Below are 16,174 nucleotides of genomic sequence, written 5' to 3' on the forward strand. Positions count from 1 at the left end.
TCCAAAAATGGTTTTGCATGTTAGTTTGTGAAGGCACAAACTACTATGTTGATTATGTGTTACTCAACACATATTGCATTACTGGTGCTTGGCACATATACTATCCTAGTTTTCTTAGCACCTATTACACTATGTTTTTCTCAGCACATGTATATTTCTAGATCACTTGGCACATGTTACATCATGTCTTGCTTAGCATTAACTGTGACTCATCACCTATATATTACTCAACATCTATTGCTTGCTTGGCACCTAAAGTCACTCGATGCCTATTGAAATTCTAGCTTCGCATGTATAGTGTACTTGACACACATAGTAGAATTGGTTAAGTGTGTTGACACTCGAATATCAAAACCATTCTGACACCAACACAAACTACATTTAACCACCAGCCTCCAAAATTAAAGTAAAATCAAATCCAATCCATGATAATGACAATGATATCCATCTCCTTATAAAGATCTCTTGAAAGCATCTAGAAATCTATAAGTACATTCCAAAAATATCAATTAATTGAACTACCATCAACTCCAAGATCCCAAACCAATTGTGCACATTCAACCTTCATTCTGTCACACTATTGAAAATATTATGTTGTGCCACTCTGATATAAACATTGTCCTATCCGTAGTCTTTAGGATCCCAAACATGCCAGACTTGAAATTCATTGATGTAATCATTCTTGGTTGCTATCTACAGAGGATAGACTTCATACTCAAGTGATGGTAGTAATTATTCCATGAATTAATTTTTGGTAATGCCTACACTTCTAGGTTTGTGACTTCTTTTATTTGACTCCAAAACATTACCCATACACTCCAAAACATTTTCAGTCACATTATCCTTCCATACAATGACATAATTATGAAAATCCACTTTGACATTGACTCAATTGTCATCCTATTTTAAATCTTTAATTTAGTCATGTTCCCTAATCTCAAATATTTCTCTATCATCAACTGTGTTTGAATCATCAATCATTTTTCCATCTTCAATCTTTTGATGTCTGTATGAATTCATCTTGTATCCACTTCTCAATGTCCCACCTCAGACTATTGCTAAAGAGTATATGGTGTTGAGATGATAGATTCTTCATTTGAAACTCTATATAATCCTCTAGAGATATGGCTTTCTCCCATCTTGCAATCACCCAATCTTGCTTAAATTTCTTTAGTGACTCAACCAAGGTGGGTGTTTATCATTCTCAATGCTCAACCTTGGGAGTCAAAAGTCATTTCCAACCACCATGCGGCTGCCAAGATGTTGAGTGTTTCCTTCTCCTATTCATGGATCCTTTCTTTACTTCTTCTTAGCTCTCTCAGTGGATTAACCAAATCATCACTAGACTCCATGCTCCAAACTCAACACCAGACGAATTGGAAAGATCACCAGCTCTGACATTGTTCTAATTTTCCCATCCAAGTGGGAGGTTGGCATGTTGGCATATGGTAGATGGAGGGAGGAGTATGACAAATGGAGGGAGGAGTATGGATGGAATTAGTATGATGGATGGAGGGAGGACTATGGAGGTAGGTAGTATGAGAAATAGAGGGAGGAGTATATATGGAGTAGTACAATGGGTGGATCAAGGAGTACAAAGGGAGGTAGTACAGTGGATGGAGGGAGGAGTACAAAGGGAGGAAGTATGACAAATAGAGGGAGGTAGTATGACAAATGGAGGGAGGAGTATGGAGGGAGGTAGTATGGAAGATGGAGGGAGGAGTATAGAGGGAGTAGTATGAGGGATTGATGGAGGAGTACAGAGGGAGGTAGTACAGTGGATGGAGGGAGGAGTACGGAGGGGGGGTGTTGCCAGGTGTACGAAGAGTGCACAATACTATTGTGCATATAACATAAAGATATGAAATTCCTAAAATCAATTCATGAATCCACACACCTAAAGAAAATGGAATTCCAAATGCAACTAATATTCGCAAATCACAATACTTATAGTTACATGGGAATTTAGAAAATATTGACCAATTATAGAGCAATCACCACTTGAAAATGATTAGCAAATCTAGTACATAGTGAGATATCTAAGCAATACCTCTAATGGCTAAATAGGGCAGTGTTGAACCATTGAAACTATGAGGACAAAATAGGGAGAATCTTCCCCCTTTAAAACTATGCACAAACTACCTTCCACCTCTAGCCTCTGAAAATACAAAACAAAATTAAATCCAAGCCATGATGATGACAATGTCATCCATCTCCTTATAAAAGTCTCCAAGAAGCATCTAGAAGTTTATAAGTACATGCCAACTATAATACTCCTAAATAGGAAAATTAGTATTTTGAACCAATTTCAGTTTTTCAATCTTACTTAAGTCTTATTGTACTAGGCATTTCTAATTTTAATAATCTCTACTTGATCTAAGTGTCAAATGCAAAAAATCATTAATTTGTATTAATTACTTTCTTTACTTAATTCCTAAATATTAATTGAATTAGCTAAATTTAACTATTAACTCAATTAATTTAATTATAAGTCCTAAGTACTTTAATTTAATTTAATCTACTCCTTTAGCTAATACACATAAAGAAGGAATTAAAATACTTTGATTTAATTAAATATATGTCATAATCACTAAAACTAATTAGAATATCTAATTATGACCGCATATTTGAATGGATCAATATCCTTTCCTATTTCATCTCACATGAAAAAGGAATTAATAATAATGATTGATTCAAATATGTCCTCGTAATTATTGAAACTAATTATTTAATTAATTGGAAAATATAATTATGAGCACATATTTGAATGGATCATTATTATCTCATATTTTTTCCCATTCAACTCCATAAAAAATGGAGGACTCAATCTTATCTTCAATCAAGATCGTACACATAGATCGATCTTGATCATTGATCAAATTCTAGGATTCTATAAAGAAAACCTTCAATCTCTCATTTGAGGAGGATGCACATGAAAATTATCTAATTAATGCTAATTTGATTACTCAAATGCTTTGCATTCAAATTTTCTCTTGCTTTCATATGCTTATCATTTAGACTAAAATGCATTTGTAATGTTCCCTATACTAATTGTGTTGGACAAAGGGATAGTTGTCTAATTACTTTAGATTGTAAGGGAAATATACAAAGGTCTCTAATTATTGTTATCGATTATGACTTTAGTTACTTGTATACTTTAGGACTTCTAAATATACTTGTATTATTTATTCTAGACTTTTTTTGTTTGATTGCATGGTTTCTAAGAATTGCACCTGATTATAATTATGGTATATCTTGTAAATTATAGGTCATGTACTTCCAATATTACTTATAATAATCATACTTGTGAGCCTTGTTTGAGCTTAATTATACCTTGTCCCTTACCATTATGTGAAATTGTATGTCATCAACTTGTCACTTTGAAAGTAATTGTTTTAAAGAACACAATTTTGAATTGAATTTGGATACAAAGGATTTTTGAAGTAATTGGTGATGACCCAACCTCTATCTCACTTTGATAGTAAATGACTTCTGAATTTGATACATACTTCTCTTTACTTGATATTGTGTATTACACTGGTTTGGTTCTCCCTAGTAGATTTTGTAGTTGTACCTAATGTCTGTGCAATGGGAAATCTAATGGTCTGTAAATATTAGTTCTCTTATGTTATCTTTCTATCCACAAATGTACATCTAAATTTATATATCTATAATGCCCCTCTCTTCTATGTCCATTAAGTCATGTTGGTTATGCTTGACAATAATCTAGGCCACATCTGATATGTTTCATGTCTTATTTTCTACCTAACATTGGTTGGTGTAAGAGCATCCAATTTTTGGTTATGTATTTAGTACTGACTAGTCCTTATCATAACTATGGCAATAGTATGTATAATCTATGTCTCATTATTAGACTTGATTTTTGATTGTTTAGTCCACTAGCGTTCTCAATATCTAAAATCTTATGAATATTTTTGACTAAAATCTGAGAAGGTGCCTTATACCCTTCAGATATGAAAAGTATAAGAATGCCTAATTTAATACGAATGCTTGGATTAATGTGAGAAGGATTTTATGTAAAAATCTATACTGGTCCTAAATCCAAGTATTTGATAAGGAGTTTTGTTCCCAAATTTGAATATGTATGTAATTAGTAATACTACTCCAATGGTTCCTTCTTGCCAATATATCTGTTCATATTTCACAATAGTATTGTTTGTTCATTGCCTATTGGAGAATATCTCATGAGTAAAATAATATATAAATATATGTCTGCATATCCCTTCCAATGATGTTAAACTTAGAGTCTTATATGTGATAGACTCTTATGTGTGCTATTGAATAGACAATTACGATCTCTTTCCACTATTCTTATCAACTATTGGTCTCAAAGGTAATTGATTCTTCTTGTCCTATTTCATGGTGTGACCTCTAGGTTTGATGTCATTATTTTCTCCCATCAATGGTAGCATTGGATTATACATATATTTGAGCCTTTTTCTTATTTGATTTAAATGGCTTCCTTCTATTACATGTCAATGGCAGGTATTCTAATTGCTAATGCTTTATATCTTCCTTTTTTCTTTTTCTTTTTGATAGCACTCCTTACAAACTCCCCACTCTATGTTCTACTCTATTCCTTCTCCAATATTACTAAAAACTATTTGTCGTTGGCTTGAATTTGATATGTAATTATTTGATCCTCCTCCTTCCTTTGATGATCCCTACCGAGATTCCTAGTTTCTCTCCACTTATTTTTCATTTATATTTGTGTATACGGCGGGAATGGTCATGACCCCAAGGGATTGGGTCATGATTGTTGTCTTTATTATATTTATAATTAATATATATCTAATACATATATTTTGTAAGTTGATTATTTCTTATACATATATATTTATAATATTTGATGCATATTATATTGATATATCAATACATTTATTCATAATAATATACTACATTAGATAAAATATATTTTACTAATCATTATTTATTAATGATTAGTAAAATTATATTAATTAAATATTATTTATTATTAAATTCTATAGAAGAAAAATAGGGGACAAGACAATCCACCCTTCCTCATATTGCTTGTCCTCAAGCAATGATTCTTCCATTTAGTATTGTTGATTATTGATCCTGAAATGATAATTTCAACTTGAAGTTAGAAGCTCAAAGCATAATCTTATCCAAACAAGAGATCATAATATTCACTAAGAATAATTTTGAAGATGGGTACTTATCTTGATGTCATTTATTATCTATCCTCTAATAATTTTTTCTTAGATCCATTTGTAAGAATGTCCTTGCCACTTGGATCCTACTAAGTACACCTTGAATCCCCATCACTTACTAAGGATGTCTATGGCACTCATTAAGAATGCTTTGAATCTTTGACACTCACTAGGAAATATATACTAGGATATATATATAATTTTAAAAATATATGTAAAATATATGTATATTAGTGCATGAAGACACGATGCAGACATGAAGTATACACATTAATGCATGAAGACACAATGCAGACACAAAGTATACACATGTAAAAAAAAATTGGTAGATTCCTTCCTCAGATTTCCATTTTCATGCTACCAAAGTTAATGGTCAATAGCTCCTTAACAAATAGACCTACATTATATGTTAGTACTCCAAATCCATGATAAGAATATTATTTAATCTTGTAAGTCATTTAAAATATAAGATCCTAATTCCCAATTAAATCAATTCTTAAGGAGAAGTTGTGATCAGATGCTTAGCTCTTGGGGGATTTCTTCCTGGGGCTCTAATTAATAGAACAACTCTCCACTAAGAACCATCTTCTCACAATACTTCTCTTTAAGACCTTATGGATAATCAATCTTGATATATCCATCCTTCCTAGGAGGGATTTCTTCCTTGTCCTAGGCCTTATGGATACCCTCTCTTGGTGTATCCATCCTTACATATGCATATGGTTTTCCTTAATAGTATGTACTATCCTTCAGAGAATACTCAATTCCCCACCTCACTTCCTTTAGAGTATTCAATTATAGAATATCTTGTGAAGTAATTCAAAAAGGTTAGTTCTATGCCTTAATTCTTTCTAGGAATTATTATGCTTTGTTTTCCTCTTATTAGTGGCTATTTGGAGTAGTCTATTTCTTCTTCCTCTCGATCTCAACAAATTCAATATTCTACAAGAATTTATCATTAACTATAAGAGATCACTAAATCAATGATTGCTCTTATATATATTTCATTGATATTCTTGTTGTGTCCTTTTGGGTTCCATTAGAACATTGATGCATTAACTGTTCCTCTTATTTGAATCTTTCCCCATACCACTCATTTCTATTGATTTTCTTCCTTTCTTACATGATGTCAAAAACATGTCATGTCTAGTTTGATCTGAGATGAATGTTATTTGTTTATATGATGATCAATCTCGAATGAGTAATGTGTTGATGGTCCTCATATTATTATTTTCCAAAGGACTAGTGTTCACTTCTTCCATAATTCTGCTATAATGTTTTGTATAATTCAATCATGTGTCTATCATAATGCTTTGTATAACTAGGCTCTGGTACCACTATAATGTTCCCTATCCTAGTTGTGCTGGAAAAGGGGATAGTTTTATAATTACTTTAAATTATAAGGGAAATATACAAAAATCTTTAATTATTGTTATCAATTATTACTTTAGTCACTTGTATACTTTAGGACTTCTGAAGATCCATGTATTGTTTAATCTGGACTTTTTTTGTTGGATTGTAAGGTTTATAAGAATTGCACCTGATTATAATTATGGTATATCTTGTGAATAGGTCATGTACTTCCAATATTGGTTATAATAATAATTGTGAGCCTTGTTTGAGCTTAATCATACCTTGTCCCTTACTATGATGTGAAATTGTATATCATCAACTTGTCACTATGAAAGTAATTGTTTTAAAGAGCACAAATCTGAATTGGATTTGGATACAAAGGATTTTAGAAGTAATAGGTGATGACCCAACCTCTATCTCACTTTGATAGTAAATGACTTCTAAATTGGATTCATACTTCTCTATACTTGATATTGTGTATTACACTAGTTTGGTTCTTTCAAGTAGATTATGTAGATGTACTTGATGTTTGTTCAATGGGAAATCTAATGGTTTGTAAATATCAACTCTCTTATGTTATCTTTCTATCCACAAATTTACATCTGACTTTATATATATGTAATGTCCCTCTCTTCTATTTCCATAAGGTCATGTTGATTGTGCTTGACGATAATCTAGGCCATGTCTGATATGTTCCATGTCTTATTTTTTATCCTAAATTTGGCTAGTGTAAGAGCATCCAATTTCTAGTTATATATTCAATGCTGACTAGTCCTTATCATAACTATGGTAGTAGTACCTATACTCTATGTCTCATTATTATACTTGAGTTTTGATTTTTTAGTCCACTAGTATTCTCAACATCTAAATTCTTATGAATATATGTTACTGAAATACCCTTCAAATATGAAAAGTATAAGAATGCCTGATATAATATGTATGCTTGATTAATGCGAGAGGGATTTTCTATAAAAATTTGTACTAGTCCTAAATCCAAGTATTTGATAAAGAATTTTTTTTTTTCCAAATTTAAATATGTATGTAATCAATAACACTACTCTAGTGACTCCTTCTTGACAATATATCCCTTCATATTTCATAATAGTATTGTTTATTCATTGCCTGCTGGAGAATATCACATGAGTAATATAAGATATAAATATATGTATGCATATCCCTTCCAATGATGTTAAACTTAGAGTCTTGTATGTGATAGAGTCTTATGTGGGATATTGGCTGGCCAATTATGATTGCTTTCCACTATTCATATCAACTATCGGTCTCCAAGGTAATTGATTCTTCTTGTCTTGTGTCATGGTCTGACCTTTGGGTTTGATGTTGTTTTTTTTTCCCATCAATGGTAGCACTGGATTATACATATATTTGAGCCATTTTCTTATTCAATTTAAATGGCTTCCCTCTATTCCATGTCGATGGTAGGTATTCTGATTACCGATGCTTTATATCTTTTTATTATTATTATTATTTTGATAGCACTCCTGACAAACTCCCCACTCTATGTTCTACTCTATTCCTTCTCCAATATTATGGAAAGCTATTGTCGCTGGCTTGGATTCAATATGTAACTGTTTGATCCTCCTCTTTCCTTCGATGATCCCTGCTGTGATTCTTGGTTGCTCTCCACTTGTTTTTAATTTATATTTGTGTATACATCAAGAATGGTCATGACCCCAAGGGATTGGGTCACGACTATTGTCTTTATTATATTTATAATTAATGTATATCTAATACATATATTTTTTAAGTTGATTATTTCTTATATGTATATATTTATAATATTTGATGCATATTATATTGATATATCAATACATCTCTTTATAATAATATACTACATTAGATAAAATATATTTTACTAATCATTATTTATTAATGATTAGTAAAATTATATTAATTAAATATTATTCATCATTAAATTTTATAGGAGAAAAATACGGTAGATGATAGCATTCATTTAATTATTACTTTCCATTTTTCTTAGATTAATTTCAATTTCATTTAGATTAATCTTTGTATCTTTGCATTCGAAAAACATCAAAAATATTGATTAGATTACATTTTCATTTTTTACATTTGAAATAATATGTAAATAAAATAAAATTTAAATATTTTCTAACATTTAAAGATTGTGTTGAAATGTGTGTAGATTTAGAAGCCCATAATTAGAACACACACCACATATCAAATATTTCATTGATTGTTTTAATTTGGGTCCCATATTTATTAATTAACTAAAGGTCCTTATTATTTAATTTAACTTAAAGACTAATTAATTAATTAATTAATTAATACATTAAAATTGAAGACATCACAAAGATTCATTTAATGTTTGGTTTCTCTATTCAAGATTTTGCAAACATTATGGAAACCATCTCTGGTTAAATTTGGGGGCTTAAGCACTATGCTTATATCTTTTTGTTTATTCTTTCTACTAACATTCTTTGGTATAGATGGAAGATTAGGAATGAAGATAGGTTTGAAGACCTAGTAAGGTGCCTTATTGATTAGGAATGAAGATAGGTTTGAAGGCCTAGCAAGGTGCCTTATTGAGTCTTTTTTACGACTCACCTTTTATAACATCATTGTGTAGGTTTTCATTAATATGAACTTGGTTAGGAACAAGCTATTCAGGTTTCTGAGAAATGGGCATGATACTAAGTTCATCTATGAGATGAAAGATGGAAATGAGTCGAGATAGAAAATAAAATGTCTTACTTTCATGAGGCCTTCAAAAAGTTCACCATTGAGATCAAAGATAACATGGAGCCTTAATTTCACCAGGTGGAGATGCTTGTGTTGAAATATTTAATGTAGATAGTCATTTTTCCCCTGGAGCCAAACACCCACCTCCCACCCTAATGTCCTACACAAGTCAAAAATATTGAATATAGGTAGGTGAGTTTTTTAAATTTGAAAAGAGAGAGAAATTATTGTTGCCAAGAGACAAAAGGAATCTATCAATTTTTTTCATTCAATTTTTTTCTATCAATTAATATTATAATTATTTTTTACATTTGAAATAATATGTAAATAAAATAAAATTTAAATATCAATTTATCAAATGTTTTACAACAAGTTAATGTGCCCAATAAAGAAAAACAAATAGTCATTCCTTATTACTTTCTTACACGTCTATTTTATCTAACCTTAAAATTAAATAATATAATAAATATATTTACAAAATAATTTTGTTAAATTCTCACCCACACATTTATTTTATATATATATATATATATATATATATATATATATATATATATATATATATATAATATAATATAATAGACACCCTACTTTATTAAAGTTTAGTTATTAAAATAAAAGACAAATAAATAAATAAAACAAGAAAAATTGGTATTACCTTAGGCGGGCATGTATTCATTTTTGTCATTTTTCCTTAGGCGGGAAAGTTGTATTTTTCCATTTCCTTTTTCCATGCAAGCGTCGAACCAGGTCAGGGATAGTGGTAGAGTGGTTGTGTAGGAGCATGCTGATTGGGCATAGGGGCCCTTTATTGTTGCACTCTTCCCACCCATCGGTGTCACTGGCCTCTTCCGTTTACCGTTCGGAGTGCAGCAATAAAAAATTCTCCCTTCACTAATGGCATGGAGGGCATAGGCTCTCTCATTCCTAGCTTGGGATTTCATAATTCTTTCCTCAATTCAAAAATTGTTAACATCAATTTAAATCCTCAGAGGGACCTCATCTATCCCCCTGAATAATGTAAATGGAGGAGCGTAGGGCATAGGTTTGTTTGCTGATTCTTGACTCAAATCTTTAAAACTCTTCTCCCCACACAAACATTGTTAATGGTGGACTGAATCCTTAGAATCCTCTTGGAGGAGCTTCAAGTATGCTACTGAATAATGTGATTATGTTTTTTCTTTCTGTGTATGAATTACAATTTGTTTTGATATCTTATGTGTGTTATTTTTTTATGTTGTTGGTAAGTGTTTAGTTGGAAATGGAGATGAGGTTAGAGAATAGTAAGCGCATCTTATACTCTACCTTGTTTTCCTTCATCTCAGAAGATTTATATGTTTTAAATAGTTCATTTGCAAAGGAGTTTGGTGTGTATTATACTTTAGGATTTCTCCATCCATTTGATTGAGGTAAATATTCATTTCCTTTGTCCATCCGCTTTTTAAATCTGCATAGGATTTTAAATTGTTAGCATAGGGTACTATTAAGTGGCCTACTATGAAATTTCTAAGTTGCACAGGGTTTCATACATCTGTATTAAAGTTAGCTCGTAATGTTATTATTGATAGAATAGTCATAAAAGATTTCTCAGTAGCCTTTATAATAGCCACTTGGTAGTTCTATTAAGGATATTTAATAATTTATGATAACTCTGCATCTAGTAGACTAGACCTTGGGGTTTCTTCATTAACACTTTTAATTGAGGTATTTAGTGGGCAAAATTGTGGTTAGAATTCTTATTTCGAGATAGTCACATAGCATTGAAATATTATGTCATAGTTTTTAAAATATATTCCATACATATTTTGTTCCCTCGAGCCTCTCCGACTACCCATGAAACAAACTCCATCCACAAACTACATAGGGGTAGTGAAGGAGGCAGTGGTGAGGAAAAATCTAATCTTGAATCCAAAGTCACAAATGCACCATGAGAGAAGGCCCTAAACCTAATAATGGATACATATGATACATTCCTTTTTATATTGATATATTAAACTTATAGCCACTCACATCCTCAAAATGTGCAAAGGATTAGAATCACCTTACTATCAGCATTTAATTCAAATTAGCTTGAAGCAATGCCATAATAGATTGCCTATGGCCAAATCTTGTGTTTTCTTTTAATCATAGTGGCTGATCATTGTTTATAAGCTTGGAAAGACCTTTCTATTCATTAGTGTCCTTACTTTCTAGGGCCAAGAAATTAGATAATTTTATTCCTTTTGTTCCCCAAAAAATTAGATAGCCTATTTTATTTTGTAAATATTGGGCCACTATAAGCTTCTTAGAAAAAAATTGTAGATTGAAATTTCCTTAAGGATTCTTAGATGTTTCCAATTAGGGAAGGATGCTTTGTTCAATACTATTCTAGCATTTTTTCAGCATATGCAATATTTAGTCCTACAAGGAGTGATATCAATTCTACTTCATTATTAGTATTATGGCCTAGTGTTGAGCTTCTCCCAATAAAGTCATCCTTAAATAATGAAGCACATCAACATGTGCTTGAGTGATATCACCTTGTGTTGCATCATCAAATTTCTAGAAACCCCCTTCTAGTAGAGCTTTCCATTTTTCATCTTTATACTATTTTTGAAACCAATTCATCAACAGGAAGACTATATGCAAAATACCATTAGTTTACTATTCATATCTTAGATTTGGAATTTTTGCTAACATTCTTAATTATCTTTTTTTTCATGTACTCTTGAAGTTTATGGTGGTCAATTGTTCTGAACATCCTTAAAAACTTCTTAGGTTCTTAATACTTCACAAATCTACCCAAGTCAAATCTGACATAAGACAGATAATAAAGATGCTTTCCAAAGGACTTGTAGCCATGAAATGCCCTTAGGTCAACAATAATAATGTTTCCATAACATTTTCAGAAATGTCCACTCCATTTAAAGCTTAGAAAGAAAAATAATTTGTATCCTTGATAAGAACAAAAAAAATGATGTACTATCTCATACACACTTAACATAATGAAGTAGAAGGGCTATTAATTGATCTTTTAATATGTCTGTTAAATTTTGGAATGTTATTGCTAGCTTCCAATAATCCAATTGTGTTACATTTAGAGGAGTTGAGCATGTGGATGCAGATGTATGGCATATAAGATCTATATGCTAGTCCAACAACTAGGGAACCTAACTGCATTTGATTAAATAATAGGCAGATTTGAATTTATAATTTTCATCTTTACTCCTTGTCTAGAAAAGGGTGATCCCCCTAAATAGTACTGGAGTATAAATGGATGTTAAATGCTCTTTAAAAAAAATTAGTTGTCTAGAATAAAACCATAGTAACATGGGGATGTATCTCCCCCATTTTTGCCCCATGCACTGGGGACTTGGGGACTCTATTCCCCCATCCCCAATGGTCCCACCAAATTCCACCACCTTCATCAAGGATGGCGGGATGTCCAAGTGTTAAGTATTATCTGATTTTACTATTTATATTCAATGTTTGATGTTCCAATTCAATGCAATATTCAAGTATTTTCTCTTTTACAGCTTTATATCTTATATTGCAATAAATCTTTTCATAACTAGCATTTTAAGTACCATATATAATATATACAACCCCCTCGGTCCCCATGCCATCATCCCCCCTTTGTCCCCTTGTCATCCCCAAATTAAGGCCCCTTTGTCCCCTTGTCCTGGAAACTTGTTCCCCCAACCCCCCATCCCCTAGGGTGGTGTAACTATGAATACAACATAGATCAAATTTGTGTCATTTTGCTTCTGAATTCCTTGATCTAGATATTTCCCCCAATAATATTTCCCTTTAATGCCCATTTCCTAAGATACTTTTCTTTTTTATTCAACTAAATATTTGATACTAGTGAGAAGTGCATTACCAGGCCAAGAATCCTACTAGAATTCATCTTTTTTGAATCTGCAATGTTATAGGTTAATGTGGCTGCAATCATACTCCTCAATGCCACCGTAAGATTCTGAACAACAAAACCTTACAAGATCTTATCATTATGAAAATAGAAATTGGAGATGTATCTACCATATAGTCTAATGTGAGAATATCATGCTAGAACAAGTTAGGCATCCTTCAATCCCTGTCCTTCTTGTTTAATATTGCATATGCTCTCCCATTTGATTAATGACAATTTATGTTCCTTTCTGAATTGATTAATAATAATTTCATGCAATTTGATGAAGAAACAAGTGAGCTATTGAGATTAATACTTAAAATACAGATAGTCTCATGAGTTGTCCATATAGTGACAATGTTAAATGCATGCCTTGTGAGTCCCATATTCACACAAGCTACTAGTTCCATAGAGTTGGATTTGGCAGCAAACCGTAGATGGTAGATAAGTCCATGTTACTGCAGGCCCTGAAGACCAATGGTATTTGCCTATGGCATGTCAAGCTATTGCACTAGATATTTCTTCTTGCTGAAGGTTGAGGATCTCCATGTGTTTGAAGAAGTGATTGGTCACAGGTGTCCTACTTTATGACATATCTTCATAGTAGAATAAGGTAGTTATTTAGTGAGGAAGTCGTTGGTCATAAGTGTCCTCCTTTGTGACATATCTGTACAACAAAATAAGGTAGTTAGCTAGTGCAATCCCTGTAGACCAATGGTATTTGCTTGTGGCATGTGGCATGTCTAGCTATTCTAGCAGATATTTCTTCTTCCCTTGTGCCACAAACAAACAGCATATAATAGTCAACAATGATATGTATGCTCACTGCAACATAAGAGAAGCATGGAAAAGTCACATATTGAATGTTTTTGTGCAATGTGATTGCTCTAACAAGATTCATTGGAATTACTCCTATGAATTCTCTTTCAATATCTACGCCTATTTATCATTTTGTATTAACTTATAGGGCTCTTGCATTTTTTATTAGGAAAGCAACATCCTTCACTTTTCCTAGTGATTCCTGAGTAAACAATATGCTTCCCAGATAACATGAATGAATATATGAACTAGGTAGTTAATACAGTTGGTATTTGTTTCACTGCAAATTAACATAACATTATTACTTGGAGAACTACATCCAATAACATACCAACAGTGAGTTCTATATTAAAAACAAAATCTAGTATAGAGGATTATCGTCACAACCTACTTTAAATATGGAGTTAAAACAATGACCAAATTTTAATTCAAACAAAAATACCAAAAGGAATCAGAGCTAAGGAAATGATCTTTGAATCAGAACTCTATAAAGTTATGCTGCTTAGAGCATGACAATAGATAATAAAGGAACACTATTGTAACAAGATTATGTGTGTATCACACAATAAGTTTGGTCTATGCTGGAGTGGGAATTTAGGATGTTGTTGTGAGCAGGGTTATTGATGCAGTGTGAAATAAGGATAATAACTAATCTGAGCTAGGTGAAATAAAGTTACTTGATTCACAGACGGGAAATCTAAAATAGTGTACAAGAAAGCAATAGTGGAAAATTCTTGACAAAGTGGAGTAACTGTCAAATTTAGCCTGTGTCGTCACTATTGGCATATGCAAATTGTGTCATGTTGTACAATTAATTTAAGAAAAATTTTGTTAAAGAAAAAGAGGATAAGAAACCCAAACCTATTTATTATTTAGGATGTAGAATAATTATAAACCCTTAAATTGTTCTTGTTGATTGATCGACCACTCTTTAGTATTTTGAATTCCTTCTGAACCCACAGAAAGCTAAATGTTCATTAATTTTCAATATCCTTTATCATTAGTACCTACAATGCTGATCTATATATTCACATGTTTTTCATTATCCTGCAACATGCTAAAGGACAAAGTCACCAATCTGCACATTGATATATTTTATTTGGATGTATTCCACTATATATTTGCAATAAATATGCCAGTGATATTTTTGTGGCTTCCCAAGAACATCATAATGCCTTGTATTATCAAAAAATTTACAACATAGACATGAAAGTCCAATTGGAGCTAAGGGATGTCACTTTTTTCTCCATGGAAGACCTTACAAATCAAAGGATTAGAAAAGACAAATTTTAGTAAATGTATATCATCATGTAGTGCAATAACGCCCACAAGTTAATCTTCTTTCTATTTCAATATCTGAGTTAGAGAAATGAAATCAATAAATGATATAAAACTATGTTGTTCTGCATCTACTACAAAGACATTCTCACATAATTATAATTTATAGCTAAGAAAGAACTTCTAACCAAATCTTTATTAGATCCATGATTAAAGTGACAATTCACTAACACTTAATTAGAATCCGAATTATACAATTCCAGAGGGGTTGGTTCTTTCCATATCTTGATTTGTTATTCATGAATGAGGTGGACCAATTGAATATGTTGTCTGGGGGTGCCTATTTGTCAAGTGGTATAGAACTAGGTTGGAATCATTTTAGTTGTTACATGCAGTAGCCATTCAATGTCTTTTATCCCAAAATTCAGGTGGTCCAAAATTCATTAGCTGTCAAAGAATTGGGTGGTCCAAAAATTTAGAGATATAAATGATTGAAAGTAATAATGCAAACTAAACCTACAACAAAAAAATCTTCAATAACTTTTGTTCAAATGATGCAGCAAAACATACTTATTTAGCTTCAAGAAAGAGTATTAATTGTGGAAAGAAGTAGGTCTACTAGCTCACAAGTCTATCCAGGAAAGAAGTAAGAATGGTGAAGGAAATATGGCTCTAGGACAATTATGTATAGCCAAGACTAAGTTTGAAAGGATCTATAAATTATTGTTACTATTTTTCTAGAAACCCTCATCGAATTTGGCCTCTAAATTCCTGTAAATCACATGCTAGGCACCTTGAAGTGGTTCAACCTGCACTATAGATGGAAAAGTTAATGACCTCCAATCTATGCCTTATGTCACCTCAAATCTGGAATCACTTTTTTACTTTCAAATCTACCTTCAAAAACTCTATCAATACT

The sequence above is a fragment of the Cupressus sempervirens genome, chromosome 1 (genome assembly GCF_028749045.1).
Source record: "Cupressus sempervirens isolate cs-2001-9-10 chromosome 1, ASM2874904v1, whole genome shotgun sequence".
Lineage (NCBI taxonomy): Eukaryota > Viridiplantae > Streptophyta > Pinopsida > Cupressales > Cupressaceae > Cupressus > Cupressus sempervirens.